The following is a 14992-nucleotide window of genomic DNA, read 5'->3' on the forward strand; positions in this document are numbered from 1 at the left end:
GAAGCGACCGGGAAACGACCGGACCTAACTGACGTTGGAGAGGCTAAGTTAGGTATGTCTATTCCCTCTCCTGTGGATTCTAGCTTTTCTATTCAAGTCCTTCTGCAATATATTGATAAACAACTGTCTTTTCCAGCACTTATTGACACCGGAGCAGCGGGGAACTTTTTACGAGCTGACATCGTAGAGAGGTTGTCGTTACCCATGCAACCATTGGATCCACCTATCGCTATTACAGCTACAGATGGCAGTCGTATTATTGAAAGATCCATAAAGAACAGAACTGTTAACCTTTCTCTACACATCGTAGCCTTACACACTGAGGAAATCTCCTTTTTAGTCATCCCTGAATACTTTGATACTAGGCCTACCTTGGCTCAGACTTCACTCTCCTACCTTAGATTGGCAGAAACCTGAAGTTCTTGCATGGGGCCCAGGTTGTCATTCCCGTTGTCTTCCCAAGATTCATAGACCCAATACTGCCTGTTCTACCACATCCTCCGGTATTCCTCCTCAATATCATTCTTTTTCTGACGTATTTTGTGAAGAGGAGGCTTCCAAGTTACCCCCACATAAACCATGGGATTGTGCCATTGAATTGTTGCCGGACAAGATACCACCCAGAGGACGTGTGTTTCCATTGTCTTTACCCGAATCGGATGCTATGTCCCTATATATCAAGGAGAATTTAAACAGGGGTTTTATCCGGAAATCCTCTACACCAGCAGGGGCCGTTTTCTTTTTCGTAAAAAAGAAGGACGGCGGGTTACGTCCTTGTATAGATTATCGTGGCCTCAACGCCATGACTAAGAAAAACAGGTACCCCTTTCCGTTGATCTCTGAACTCTTTGATAGAATCAAAGGAGCTTCGATATTTTCTAAACTTGATTTGAAAGGGGCCTACAACTTAATCCGTATCAAACAAGGGGATGAATGGAAAACGGTGTTCAATACTCATGATGGGCATTTCGAGTATCTTGTTATGCCATTTGGACTTTGCAACGCCCCTGCTATTTTCCAGAATTTCATCAACGAGATTTTTCAGGACTTCTTGTATCAATTTGTCGTCATTTATCTGGCTGATATCCTGATTTTTTCTCCTGATATGGTTACTCATCGCCATCATGTTTCCCTGGTTCTTCAACACCTTCGGTTACATCATCTATACTGTAATTTGGACAAGTGTGTCTTTGAGAAAACGCATCTTCCTTTTCTTGGTCACGTGGTTTCTGGCTCCGGATTACGTATGGATCCCAAGAAGTTAAAGGCAATTTCTGATTGGCCCCAACCGGTAGGACTCAAGGCCATCCAGCGTTTCGTTGGTTTCTCTAATTATTACCGCCACTTCATCAAAGGGTTTTCTTCCGTGATAGCACCCATTACTTCCTTGACTAGGAAGTCCACCAACACTAAAACCTGGCCACCGGAGGCCGTGAAAGCCTTCACGTTTCTTAAGGAGGCCTTCATCTCGGCTCCTATTCTTCATCAACCAGACCCTTCCTTCCCTTTTTTCCTTAAGGTCGATGCATCCTCTACCGGAGTGGGAGCTATTTTGTCTCAGAAAAATTCTACTGGAAAATTTTCTCCCTGTGGCTTCTTTTCTCGTAAACTTTTGGCTACCGAAAAGAACTATGGCATTGGAGATAGAGAACTCCTCGCCATTAAGTTGGCCTTGGAAGCTTGGAGAAATCATTTGGAAGGAGCCAGATTACCTGTTACAATTTTTACAGATCACAAGAACTTGTTTGTCACTCACCGGACCGTGAGTGCCTCTGCTCTTGTGCATGGTTCTCTCTCCTTCCTGCCGGCGTCTGTCCTGAGCCGTCCACCATCTTGATAGGACTGCACATGTGCAGGATCCTTGAACTCTTATGACCTTACTTTTAACTTAATTGGTGGATCAATCACCTCTCCCTATTTAAGGCACCTGTCACTCACCGGACTGTGAGTGCCATTTCTCCTGTGTTCAGGAACCGTGGCCGTCCGCCATCCTGAGGGTCTGCGCATGTGCAGCCCTTATGAAACCTTCAGTACCTGTTGCTTTTAATTAATTGGATGATCAGGCAACCCTCCCTATTTAAACCACCTGTGATCATTACCTAGTTGCCTGGTCTTGGAGTCTCATTCCCCATGAGCCTCTGAAGGTGTTCCTGTGTTTCCTCGTGTATTCAGCTCCAGCTGATTCCTGTCTACTACGATTGTGGTTTCCAGACCACTTCAACTCTCCTGTGTTCATCGTGCCTGCACTCAGCTGATTCCTATCTGCTACTGCTGCCGGATTCCAGTCCGCCTCAACTCTCCTGTGTTCATCGTGCCTGCACTCAGCGGATTCCTATCTGCTACTGCTGCCGGATTCCAGACCGCCTCAACTCTCCTGTGTTCAGCATGTCTGCTCTCCGCTGCCTCCGTTACTACTGCCGGGTTCCAGACCGTCTCAACTCTCCTGTGTTCATCGTGTCAGCTCTCCACTGATTCCTATCTGCTACTGCTGCCGGATTCCAGACCGTCTCTACTCTCCTGTGTTCAGCGTGTCTCCCCTCCGCTGCCTTCGCTACTACTGCCGGATTCCAGACCGCCTCTACTCTCCTGCGTTCAGCGTGTCTCCCCTCCGCTGCCTCCGCTACTACTGCCGGATACCAGACAGCCTCAACTCTCCCGTGTTCATCATGTTTCCAGTTTTACTTACTACTGCTTCCTGAGTATTGCTCCTTTGATTACCGGTTACCTTTCGTGCGCTGCACCAACCTGATTACCGCTTCCATCCTCCAGTGGTCTCTCCTCCTGCCGGCGTTCAGCCGTTCAGGTATCCCTGCACTTCTCCTTGACAGCCTGCTCTCCTGAACCGCGGTATGCATACTTTCCATTGACTTTGCTATTGTATTGCATATCCGTCTGGACTGTGTTGTGTTCATCTCCGGAGTCTTCCATCTACTGAAGCTATTGTTACTATTGACTTTGTTTCCTATTACCTGGATCTCTATAGTGACTTTGCATACTTCAAGCAGCGCTTGTCAGTTATTATTGTATTGTGGTTATCATCGTGGGATCAAGTTCCGTGTGCCGCCCGTGTAGCCTCTGTATTCCATTCATCTCCTCGTGCCCCTCCTCACATATATATAGCAGTGGTACAACTTGCTGATCGCAGACCACTGACTCCTGTTTCCCATTGGTACCAGTTTCAAGTATCCTCTCACATAAGCAGTGGTACAACTTGCTGTATGCAGACCACTGGCTTCCCCGTTACCTACTTGCACCTGGAACCCATTCCTTCACTATAGACAGTCGTACAACTTGCTATACGCAGACCACTGACTTTCACTACCTCCTCTCTACTCCTGGACATTCCTCCTCACTATAGCAGTGGTACAACTTGCTGTACGCAGACCACTGACTCTCCTCACGTTTACTTGTCCATCTGGTTCCTCGTGTTCATACATCTAAGTCATTACCAGTTGCTGCTAGTCATAGACTTTCATTGAGCATTCTCTCACCATCTGCTGATTCTCCTGTTCCGTTGTCACCCTGCTACCAGAGGACCATAGTACCAGCTGTATTACTCTGGTAAGAACATCATCTGGTGATATCCTGGGCAAAGACTCCTAGTGCCCGTGACAGCACCTGTGGCCTTTGTATCATTGCCTGATCTTGATCCTCACTCCCTGTGAGCCTCTGAAGGTGTTCCCTGTGTCCTGCTCGTGTCTTCAGTTTCCTGCTGGATTACCAGCTCTGCTCATCGGCGGTTCCCATACCCGCTACAGACTCCTAGCTCTCCTGCTCGTGTCTTCTGTTTCCTGCTAGATTACCTGCTCTGCTCATCGGCGGTTCCGATACCCGCTACAGCCTCCCAGCTCTCCTGCTGTGTCTGCACCAGGACAAGCCTCTCTACTCAGCGGCGGTATGCATACTTGTTATTGACTATTAACTGTTATCCTGCATATCTGCTTTGGACAAGCCTCTCTACTCAGCAGCGGTATACATACTCACTATAGACTATTAGCTGTTACCCTGCATATCTGTTTGGACAAGCTTTTCTGCTCTCCAGCTGAATACATACAGCCATAGACTATTACTATTACTCTACTTATCCGCACCTGGACAAGTCCTCACCTCCTCGCAGTGGTACAACTTGCTATCCGCAGACCACTGACTTCCCCGCTACTTACCTGCACCTGGACAAGTCTTCCCATCACAGCAGTGGTACAACTTGCTATCCGCAGACCACTGACTCCTCCGCTACCTACCTGCACCTGGACAAGTCTTCCCATCACAGCAGTGGTACAACTTGCTATCCGCAGACCACTGACTTCCCCGCTACCTACCTGCACCTGGACAAGTCTTCCCATCACAGCAGTGGTACAACTTGCTATCTGCAGACCACTGACTCTCCCGCTACCTACCTGCACCTGGACAAGTCTTCTCATCACAGCAGTGGTACAACTTGCTATCCGCAGACCACTGACTCTCCCGTTACCTTCCTTCACCTATTCACGTCCGCCTGGATCTTCTTGGTTGATACCTGCCTCTGCACTATAGTTGCAAGTCGCTGACTTTCCTACCATTATAGCTGCGAGTCGCTGACTCCTATCTACTCCATTGAAATTCTCTCTCCACCTGCTGTTGTATAACGTTCCTACTATTCACCCTACTGCCCAGAGGATCGCTGTGTAAACCCCGCCCCTCTGGTAAGCGTTATCATCTGGTGAATCCTGGGTAGAACTCCTAGTGCCCGTGACATTGTTGTATTTACAAACTGCATCTTGCCTCAATATTTGCCAGGCCAGATGGTCCCTGTTCTTCTCCCGCTTCGATATGATCATTACCTTCAGACCAGGGTCCAAGAACATGAAGGCTGATGCTCTCTCCCGTTCCTTCGACTCTATGGATACAAAAGAAGAGGGTTCTAGACCCATCCTAGATCCAGAATGTATTTTGGCTACTACTCCTACTCGTTTTATTATTCCTCATGGGAAAACTTTGGTTCCTCCGCATCTCCAACTAAAACTTGAAACATGAAAAAACAGTCAGTATTTAACTTATGTGCAAAACAGAAAACTAGTTTGCACCCCTTGCATTGTAACATGGTTTTGTCCAGGAGACTGAAATAAGATACCTCTTCATTTAAGATCCTTAATGAATCAGGCCCTATGTCTTTACTCCCTAACCTAAACCTGCAGTCCTTGCTGAGCCTCTTGACACAAAAGATGTACTGTCAAACTTCGTTTATAACTGGTCTCCGTTTATTGGTTGCCAACCCTTGTTCTATCCTTGCTACTCCTGCTCCTTTACTAACACTTCCCCCCCCTTAAGTCCTTCACCCCCCCTCCTTATTCCACCGGAACATCATACTCTTATTATTCACCAAGATCCATCAGCTGCCCACACCCTAATAATATGACACTTAAGATTATATCATTGAATGTCAGTGGTCTTACTCAACCCCAAAAACCTACCATAATGATACAAACCTTTAAACGTCTCAAAGCTCACATAGCTGCTCTTTTACAGGAAACCCATTTCATGTACACCCATCCCAACCTAGCTGGCAAACATTTCCCATAAACTTTCTACTCGACCTCCAATTGTAGGATGAAGGATACAGCTGCATTACTACACAACACAATCTCATTTACTCCAGGAACCACCATCTCTGATGATCAAGGGAGATTTATTATAGTAATTCGAACAATCTGCCAAGAATACTCACAATAGCTTCTATTTATGCCCCCAATTCAGGACAGAGTGCATTCTTTACCAGTTTTCTCATAAAACTCTAAAGGTAGAATCATAATTCATGGAGATTTTATGGCGTTCCTGGACCCTACCCTTGATCGTTCCCATCCCATGATGCCAAATTCCAATGCACAAAATGATTCACGCAAACTCACCTCCTGTTTAAAGCAATAGAACCTATATGATTCATGAGTCCTCTACTCCTCGGCCAAGACATTCACCCATTATTCTGCTCTTCATCAACTCTACTCAAGAATTGACATGCTACTAGTTGATAGATCATCCACATAACTACTCCACTCAGGGGATACCATCCCTATCTTCTGGTTGGATCATTCAACAGTTTCAATTGAAGTAGAACTCCAAACCACTAGACCAACATGTTTTCACTGGAGATTAACAGACCATGTCCTTCTTAAAAAAGAGAACAGGGATCAAATTATCAGAGAGATCCAGGAGTCCAGAGAACACAATTATTCTACAAAGATTGCCCCATCGATAATATGGGAAGCTCATAAAGCCACCATCAGAGGTTCTCTTATATCCCTAACTAGTAGTGAAAAGAAAAAACTGAAAACACAAATATCTGACCTAGAATCGGCCATAATAGATCTCACGACATGTCATCAACGCTCTCCAAAAAGAAAGATCTATCATAAACTCCTAGCACTTCTCTCAGCAAAAGCTGCCTCCACCCTCCTTTGGCTGTGCCAACACTGTTATGAACAAGGAGACAAAGCAGATTCCATCTTAGCCCAAAATTATTGAACAAAAGGAACCTGGAACAGAGTGATATCTATCCAAGATTCAATGGTACACCCTATCTATGACTCCCAAAAATTTGCAAACCAATTTCACGCCTATTACACTGACCTATATGATCTACAAAAAGATGAAGTTTCACCGTTACAACTTAATAACCAAATCAAGAAATACCTACGAAAATGCCATTTACCCCGAATTTCCCAAGCTCAACTGAAGTCACTGGAGAGGAATTGAAGCTCTGCAGTGAATTTCCTTGATTTCCCTTGATTTCCCTTAATATTTAAGTCACTGCAGAGGAATAGAGGCTCACAATTAAATATCTCAAGAACTTATCGGCCCCGGACCCAGATGGATTCCCAGCCTTTTATTATAAAAAGTTTCTCTCTCCTCTCACACCCCCTCCTCCTATATCTTTTCAACTCTATCCTCCGAGGCAAAAAGTTTGATGGGGCCACCACCAGAGTGGAAGTAGTGGTCATACCCAAAGAGGGACGAGACCCACTCCTATGCTCCAATTACTGACCCTTCTCACTCCTTAATGTCGACCTCAAGATCTTCGCAAAACTACTAGCGAAAAGACTAGCATTGGTCATACTGACCTTGGTACTCCCAGACCAAGTTGGGTTCATACCACAACACCAAGCAGGAGATAACAGCCGCAAGGTAATAGATCTAATCCATGCAGTCAACAAAACTTCGGCCTCTGCTCTGGTGCTGGCCCTCGATGCTGAGAAGGCATTTGATTGTGTAGCCTGGCCCTTCATGTGTCATACCCTTTCAGAGATGGGCTTCACCAGCCCAATCCTTAGAGGTATCTCAGCCCTTTATAATAAACCCACTGCGTCTATCCTTGCAAACGGTTGCATATCACCCTCTCTTCATATAAAGAATGGCACCAGACAAGGGTGCCCCATCCCTTCTTCTATTTACACTTACAATGGAATCACTATCAGCCACACTTTGCAACCACCCAAATTTATCAGGTATCAAGTTGGGACCCAATGACTATAAATTGGCCCTCTATGCTGACATCCTACTTACACTGACCAACCCCCAAATCAAGATTCCATTCCTTGGAATTAATTGCTGAATATGGTAAACTTATAAATTTTAAAATTAACACTGAAAAAACAGAGGCTCTTCCTCTCAACATCCCTCCACCCCTTATACAAACCCTAAAATTCCATCAACCATCAATTCCACTGCCAAACCCAAAAATTAAAATATCTTGGAATGTATCTACTATAGACTATGACCGACTATACCAAACAAACTTTCTCCCATTGATAGATGCCCTCAAAAAAGATTTACGTTCATGGGCTTCTCAAAATATTTCTTGGTTTGGTAGAATAGCAGCAGTAAAAATGAACCTGCTCCCCAGACTCCTCTACCTTTTCCAAACCCTCCCATTTAGACTTCCCACCATGGTTCCCAAAGATGCACAAAGCAATATTACTAAATTTCGTTTGGGCATCCAAGAGACCTAGAGACCGCCTAAAAGTTCTATGCAGACATTCAAGAGACAGGGGCCTAGTCCTTGACTGTCTCCATAAATATTATAGAACCACTCATCTCACACAGGCTACTCTTTATTCTGGATCCACCCTAAACAACAACCTCCATCTTCCCTACTCCCTCCAACACTATGTTTCACGCTATCAATATGGAACCTTTGTATTCAAACTTTCAAACTTATATCTGACCCATCTCACATGACCCCTTTTGGATAAATCCAGAATTTACTGCAGGACTGGACCCCAATACATTTAAAGGATGGACATCTCATAACATTAAATTATATTATGACATAGTCCCCTCGACCCTTTTCCCAGAGTTCTCTATTCTTGAGATCACTTGGGATACCAACATCAGCTTTTTACTAATATCTACAGATTTGTCATTTTTATCACGGCAAAATAAAATGCAAAAACCCTCATCCCCCTTCTGTACTCAAATCCTTTTGTCTTGTTAGGTCCCCCTCCAGAGGCTTAATTTCCACAATCTATTTACTCTTTATTACGCATAGTCAACCTACTAAAGAGAGACATGAGCTAAGATTGGAGAAGGGCATGGGGGAGGTTCTTGGCCCAGAGTATTAGACCCAAGTCCATGAAGCTGTTGCTAAAACCTTAATTTGTACACAACTAAAAGAAAACTCATACAAACTCCTATTCAGGTGGTACCCAGTACCCACAAGACTAGGAGCCATCTACCCTAATGCTTCTACCTCATGCTGGAGAAGATATGGAGGGGAAGGCACTCTGGCCCACATATGGTGGACTTGCCCCAAAATAGTAAATTTTTGTAAGGAGGTACGTCATCTGATAGAAAATATTGTCAGGGAGTCGGATGTGAGTACTTTTTTCAATGACCTTCTCCCACACACCCTGAAACACAAACAAAAGTTGATTGGACACATTTTTGTCAATGCCTAATCGCCCTTAATTTCAAGAAGACAGACCCACCCACTATTCAAACACTCATTCCAAAAATCTGGCAAACACATAAAATGGAACATATCACCAGTATTTTTCATAACCGTCCCCTCCAGTTCTCCTCCACCTGGAATGCCTGGACCTCACAACAGACCAATAGAATAAGCCACACTCCTAACTCTTTCACACACTTTCCGGTTTCCATCCCCCTACTATCCTCTATTAACAGCCCCTGTCCTCCTTCCTCTCTCTCATTTCCTTCAATTGCCTACTTTTACTCCTCACCTCTTAGGACCCTCACTCAAAGGACCTTATTTATCCTCTTTACTATATTGTTTATGATTTATATATATGATTATTTGTGAATAATGCTTAAATGATATTTATATACAAATATATTTCATATTAGATTACCATTGGTCCCGCTTGGACCCTGTACACCCCTTCCTTCCTTTCCTTTTATTTTTTTGTATCCCTGAAAAAATTCAATAAACAAATTTTAAAAACAAAACCAAAACAAAAACAACTTGCAAAGCAAGGGAAACAATATATATGTGGATTCTGCTAATGTACCTACCAGGGGAAAAGGATTGACACAAGATGAAGTAACTGAGGTAGCACACAGATGTCAGTGGTGTCTACTTTAAATCAGTTTGTGGTATTTAGGATGGAACATTGCTAATATATCAGATGAGTGAGTTTATTGCAGTTTTGAGATGAGTTTTCAGGAGAAATTTACTAAGCAGTAATTTTTTTCGCTGCTTTCCAAATCGGCACACATTGTCAGCGATTTTCAGCTCCTCAAAGTACTTGATTTAGTATCCAGCTTTTTGGAGGGTGAAAACAAACCGCCAACAATGCTTGGCAGTTTATAGACTCTAAACCACAGGTTTGCACATAACTGCTGGTGGTTTGGTGCAAAAGCACTGGTTTGGAAACCTGTCTTTTTTATAGAGGTTTTCAATTGGCTCTCAAAACACATATGATTCCAATCTCAGAAGCACTATAAAAGCCTGTCATTATTGATAATATATTAGAAATTATAAACTGTGACTAGATGGGCGTACTCTGCCACCTGGGGGTAAATGTATCAAGGTCCGATTTTGCTAGCGTGTTAAAATCGCGGCAAACCCGCGATTTTACTTCCAAACTCATCAAATGTATCAAGCTGCGATTTTTACCCTGAACTTCAAAATCGCTGGTCATCCCCGGCGATTTGCAGCGATGTCAAACACTCCCATGTTTGGCAAACTCTCCTGTGTTGTAGCAGCATGTTGTAAACACATCACTGTTACACTGGCTGTCATACAGCTGTGTAAAAACTGTAAAGAGTAGATTAAAGTAAAAAAAAAAAAAAGCGTGGGGTCCCCCCTCTATTCATGCTTAACCCTAGTGCTGCCTGACTACTGCTGGTTCCATGAAAATCAGGGAAAAATTTTGCGTGGGTTCCCCCCGAATTTCATTTCACCAGCACTAGGCAAACCAGCCGGGGTTGGAGGCACTATAGCAGGGGGGACACGCAGCAGGTGTCCCCCTGCCATAATGACTAACCAACCCTAGGATGTTCAGCGCTGGGCTGGATTCCCTAGGGAGTGGGGTCCGCTGAAAAAAATTAGCTGGCCCTACCCTAGGGACACTCAGCCCAGTGCTGATAGCACTAGGGCTCTTCCTACACCCTTGGGCGGTGGGTGTAGGGTAATAACGGCGCATAAATGGTTAAAAATAACAAACAGACGCCATTTTGTTTTGTGGAACTACAAGTCCCAGCCAGCCAGGTTGCCCTAAATAGTGTGGGCATGCTGCTGCTTGTATAACTATAAGCACCAGCATACCCACGGCAGCCAGGGCATGTTGGCACTAGGAGAACGACAAGTGCCAACATGCCCTGACACCCAGGGCTGGCTGGGACCTGTAGTTCCACAAAAGAAAATATTTACAAAACCACCACACCCTCATTAAAACCACTAGGATTTATTAACAATAATAAACCCACAATAAATACAGTGAACACCCTCATTGGTATCACATATTTTTATTAAAAATAAAAAAAAATCCCTGATACTCACCAATGAAGTTTTCTCCTTTTGTCAGCAACTTTCAATCCAAAAATGACTGTAAACCAAGTCCAAAATAAATTTGTATCCAAAGTCCGGATTGCCCCTGTCCCAAAGTTATTTGTACTTCCAAAAGTCCTGGCTTGTAATCTGTTCAATTCTTCGTCCAGGGGGGGACCCATTGTTGATTGAAGTCTTCAGTTCTTGACCCAGGGGGGGGGCCCATATTTGTACATCCCACGATTCTTCTTGCTTGATTGCAGAAAAATAAAAAAGGGAGGAGCCGCCGCAAACAGCTCCTAGCTAGCTAGGAACTCCGCTTTAATCTCTTTACAGTTTTTACACTGACAGGCAGTGTAACAGTGATGTGTTTATACAACACGCTGCTAGCAAGCAGCGTGTTGTATCTGGCGTGTTTGAAAGCAAACTCTCCTGAGTTTGCTTAATCGCAGCTTCATACATTTGAGACTAGTATAACTGCAGTGGCAAACAGTCAGGAGTTTGATCTCTGACGATTTTGCAAATAACGATTTTGACAGCAGCACAACTCTGGCGATTTTGCATGAAATCTGTCATGTACCAGTAGGGTTAAAACCGGATCCTAGTAGTTCAGCCGGGATTGGCGTTACTCTCGCTAGGGGCGTGGAGTCTAAGAAGTGAAAGGTGTTCATCAGTGATTCCCGCAAGGGAATATGGGTTTTTGCGGCTTCCACTTGCAGGTCGCGGTCCCCTAAGGAAGTTCCCAGTGAACCACAATAGAGAGAGCGTAGAATCAATTAGGAATAAACTTGCCACTTGATATTGATGATGCCGGTAATGTTCAGCGACGTTGCCACTTGGGAGTGGAAATAGCAGGAAGGTACTGCAACGTAGATACTCGGAAGTTGGTTTGCAGAAGTAGAATATAGTTGCCACTTGGGGGTGCTGACCGGAGCTTCGGTAGCGTAGCCACCTAGAGGTGGTGTTCCCGGAGGGATAGCGGCTTGGAAACTCGGAGAGGAGCAAAAACACGGGAGCTGTATCCAATACTAGAGTCAGGGACTGACTGAAAGAACCAGCATTGAGTTCTGGTCATAGGGTTTAGATATAGTGCAGTTCCTATTAGGCAGCCAATAGAGGGCAGTGAGAGCACAGAAAAAGGGCTAGACAGCTCTGCGCATGCGCAGAACACTGAGCGCCGAACGGAAGAAAGGAACAGACAGCGCTGGACGGTGGCAGCGGCGTGGAACCAGGTAAGTGAGTTTTGCTGAACAGGGGGGATCCTGGTGGAGGAGGCCTCCGGAATCAGCGGGGACAGGCGCCGGCTCCCGGGGAGACAGCGGGAGTCCGGCGTGTGACAAAATCTCAGCTTCATACATCTGCGAGTTTCAACTCTCCCGAGAAAATCGCTGATTTTGCAAAATCACACCTTGATACATTTACCCCCTTTTATTTCTCAATTGGTGTTCCTTCATATATTGGTGTTCCTTCACACATTCAGTAAGGTTCCTTCTTACATTTAAGCTCCTGGGGACCACTTCTGGATGTTTGTTATAACTGCTGCAGTCCTTCTTTGCTGGTACTGGCTTATTCTTCCTGACCATTTACTTTGGATCAGGACTGCTAGATAGTGGCAGAGCATTGACAAAAGGTACTGAGTTCAACACAGGAGAGCCGAGGAATGGTTTAGAGTTTAGCTCCTATCTGTTGGTCACAGGAATACAGCAAACAATGAGTGTTAGGCAGATTGAAGCAAGCAGATTGGTGTTTGTTTGCTCTTAAAACGTGTCCTTACAAGGACTAATGCAAAAATAGTGTTTGAAATTCACTAGCGCTCTATAACCAAATGCAGCTTAATTTTACCTTGAACAGCCATACACCAGTTGTGAGAAACATATAAAAGAGAATATATGGTCATCTAAGCGCTTCTGGTGACTCCCACCAAAACCAGTGTCAAGCTTGATGTGTCGTAACCCCTCTTGTTTTCTAATTTCACGTTTAAAACATCCAATGAAGACGTAAAAATTATGGGTTGGGTACTAAACCCCGATGCTGGAAACCCTGACAAGACTCTCTGTGACATCTTCAGTGCGATTTCTCAGCATCCTGACATATTATTGACAAGACTGTTTACTAAATTAACGTGGAGTAAATACGATGAATTAACAGGTCGGCAGCACAGAATCATCATCACCATTTATTTATATAGCACCACTGATTCCACAGCGCTCTACAGAGAACTCATTCACATCAGTCCCTGCCCCATTGGAGCTTACAGTCTAAATTCCCTACCAAACACAGAGAGAGAGAGACTAGGATCAATTGATAACAGCCAATTAACCTACTAGTATGTTTTTGGAGTGTGGGAGGAAACCGGAGCACCCGGAGGAAACCCACGCAAACACGGGGAGAACATACAAACTCCACACAGTTAAGGCCATGGTCGGGAATTGAACTCATGACCCCAGCGCTGTGAGGCAGAAGTGCTAACCACTTAGCCACCATGCTGTTGATGTCGATGTGCACGCCCACACTAATCTTTTTACACTTAAGGCCCCCTTAAGTTGTAGAATAGCTTAAGGCTACATTATCTAAGCCATACTAAAAAAACATTGTAGAGGCGGCGCCTCTTTTAACCAAATCATATTAATTAAAGACAAACGTCCACACGCCTTTCAGATGAGCATAGTAATTTTCAATGGTCCGCAAAACTTAAAAAATATCCCTAAGCTTTACCTTTACATAAATCTAAATTAGTTCTATACAAGTAAACAAATCTGTCCAGGGGCAGTCTGTGCTGTGGGGCAGGGGGGCATCTACCCCCCGGCCCAGTCCCATAGTGGGCTAAATTGGGCTGAGTCATTGGGCCACCTGTATTGTTTTCCTTTCAAATGTTCCTAATAGGCTGATGAGTTTAGTCTTGCCCCCCGGGCTAAAATTTGCAAGCCCTCCTCTGTAAAGACTTATGTGGGTGATGTGTATGCACATAGGTACATACGATAACATACCAGTAAATTATAACAATGATTCTATTGTATTCAAGGTTCATTAGATACAAATGAAATATGTATCTTTGACTCAGTACATAAACTCAAACTAGCATCTCTATTGTCCATGTGGTCAGAGAGAAATATTGTAAAGTAGACAATAAAGGTCTACAGGGACTCTATTGGTAAGACAGAAGAACTATTAGGTTACATAGTAGTTCAGTGAATTAGATCACTAATGGATATTGACTACAATGTTGGTGGAGAAAATTATGATGCTATTGCCAATGAAATAGAAATGGTATATGGCATTGAGTGGGAGCAACTTATGATGACACTGAAAAAATATAGGATGTACATATAAAGAGGTGATCTAATTAAAATATTCAGGATAGGTTATCACAGTGTGTCAGATGAATGAGTTTGTGTGTGTTAAGTAATCCATCAGTGCAAAGCATATCAAGACTAGTCTAGTTGGAAACATAAATATCATGGTATGAAGAAAGGGCGAGATTAGGTAAAAGCCAGAACTTATGGAATGCCAGAACGCCAGAAGGAGTCAGCTTCCTGCATCTAGTACGGAGTAGTCCTCCACTAAATGTAAGAGTGCTGATTATTAAAATTACACATCAATATTAGAGGTTACTAAAATGTTTCTTCCTTTCCACTTTGTATAGTTCAAACAATCATTAATTAGGGGATATTTGTTTTTGTAATTTTTTTATATACATTTATTACATTAGACTTCTAAGAAATCACATGCTCTGTTTATTTAAAGTGAAAAAAATATAATGTATGCGAGGAAATAATATAAGCAGATGTGATGCACTTCACCAAACTGTGCATTTCAACACTCTGCTAATGTTATAGTTCTGTTGACACAGGGAGAAGGGAGGAGTTGCAGCCTAATAACAAGCTGCAGATCACAGAGGGGACAGGTGAGACAGCCTGCACGGAACCTGACAAACAAAGCAGCCCCAGCCCTGACAGTCTGTAGAGACAAGCAAGTGCAGAAAACAAGTTCTGAGACCCCGATTTCATA

This window comes from Mixophyes fleayi, chromosome 1, assembly GCF_038048845.1.
Source record: "Mixophyes fleayi isolate aMixFle1 chromosome 1, aMixFle1.hap1, whole genome shotgun sequence".
Lineage (NCBI taxonomy): Eukaryota > Metazoa > Chordata > Amphibia > Anura > Limnodynastidae > Mixophyes > Mixophyes fleayi.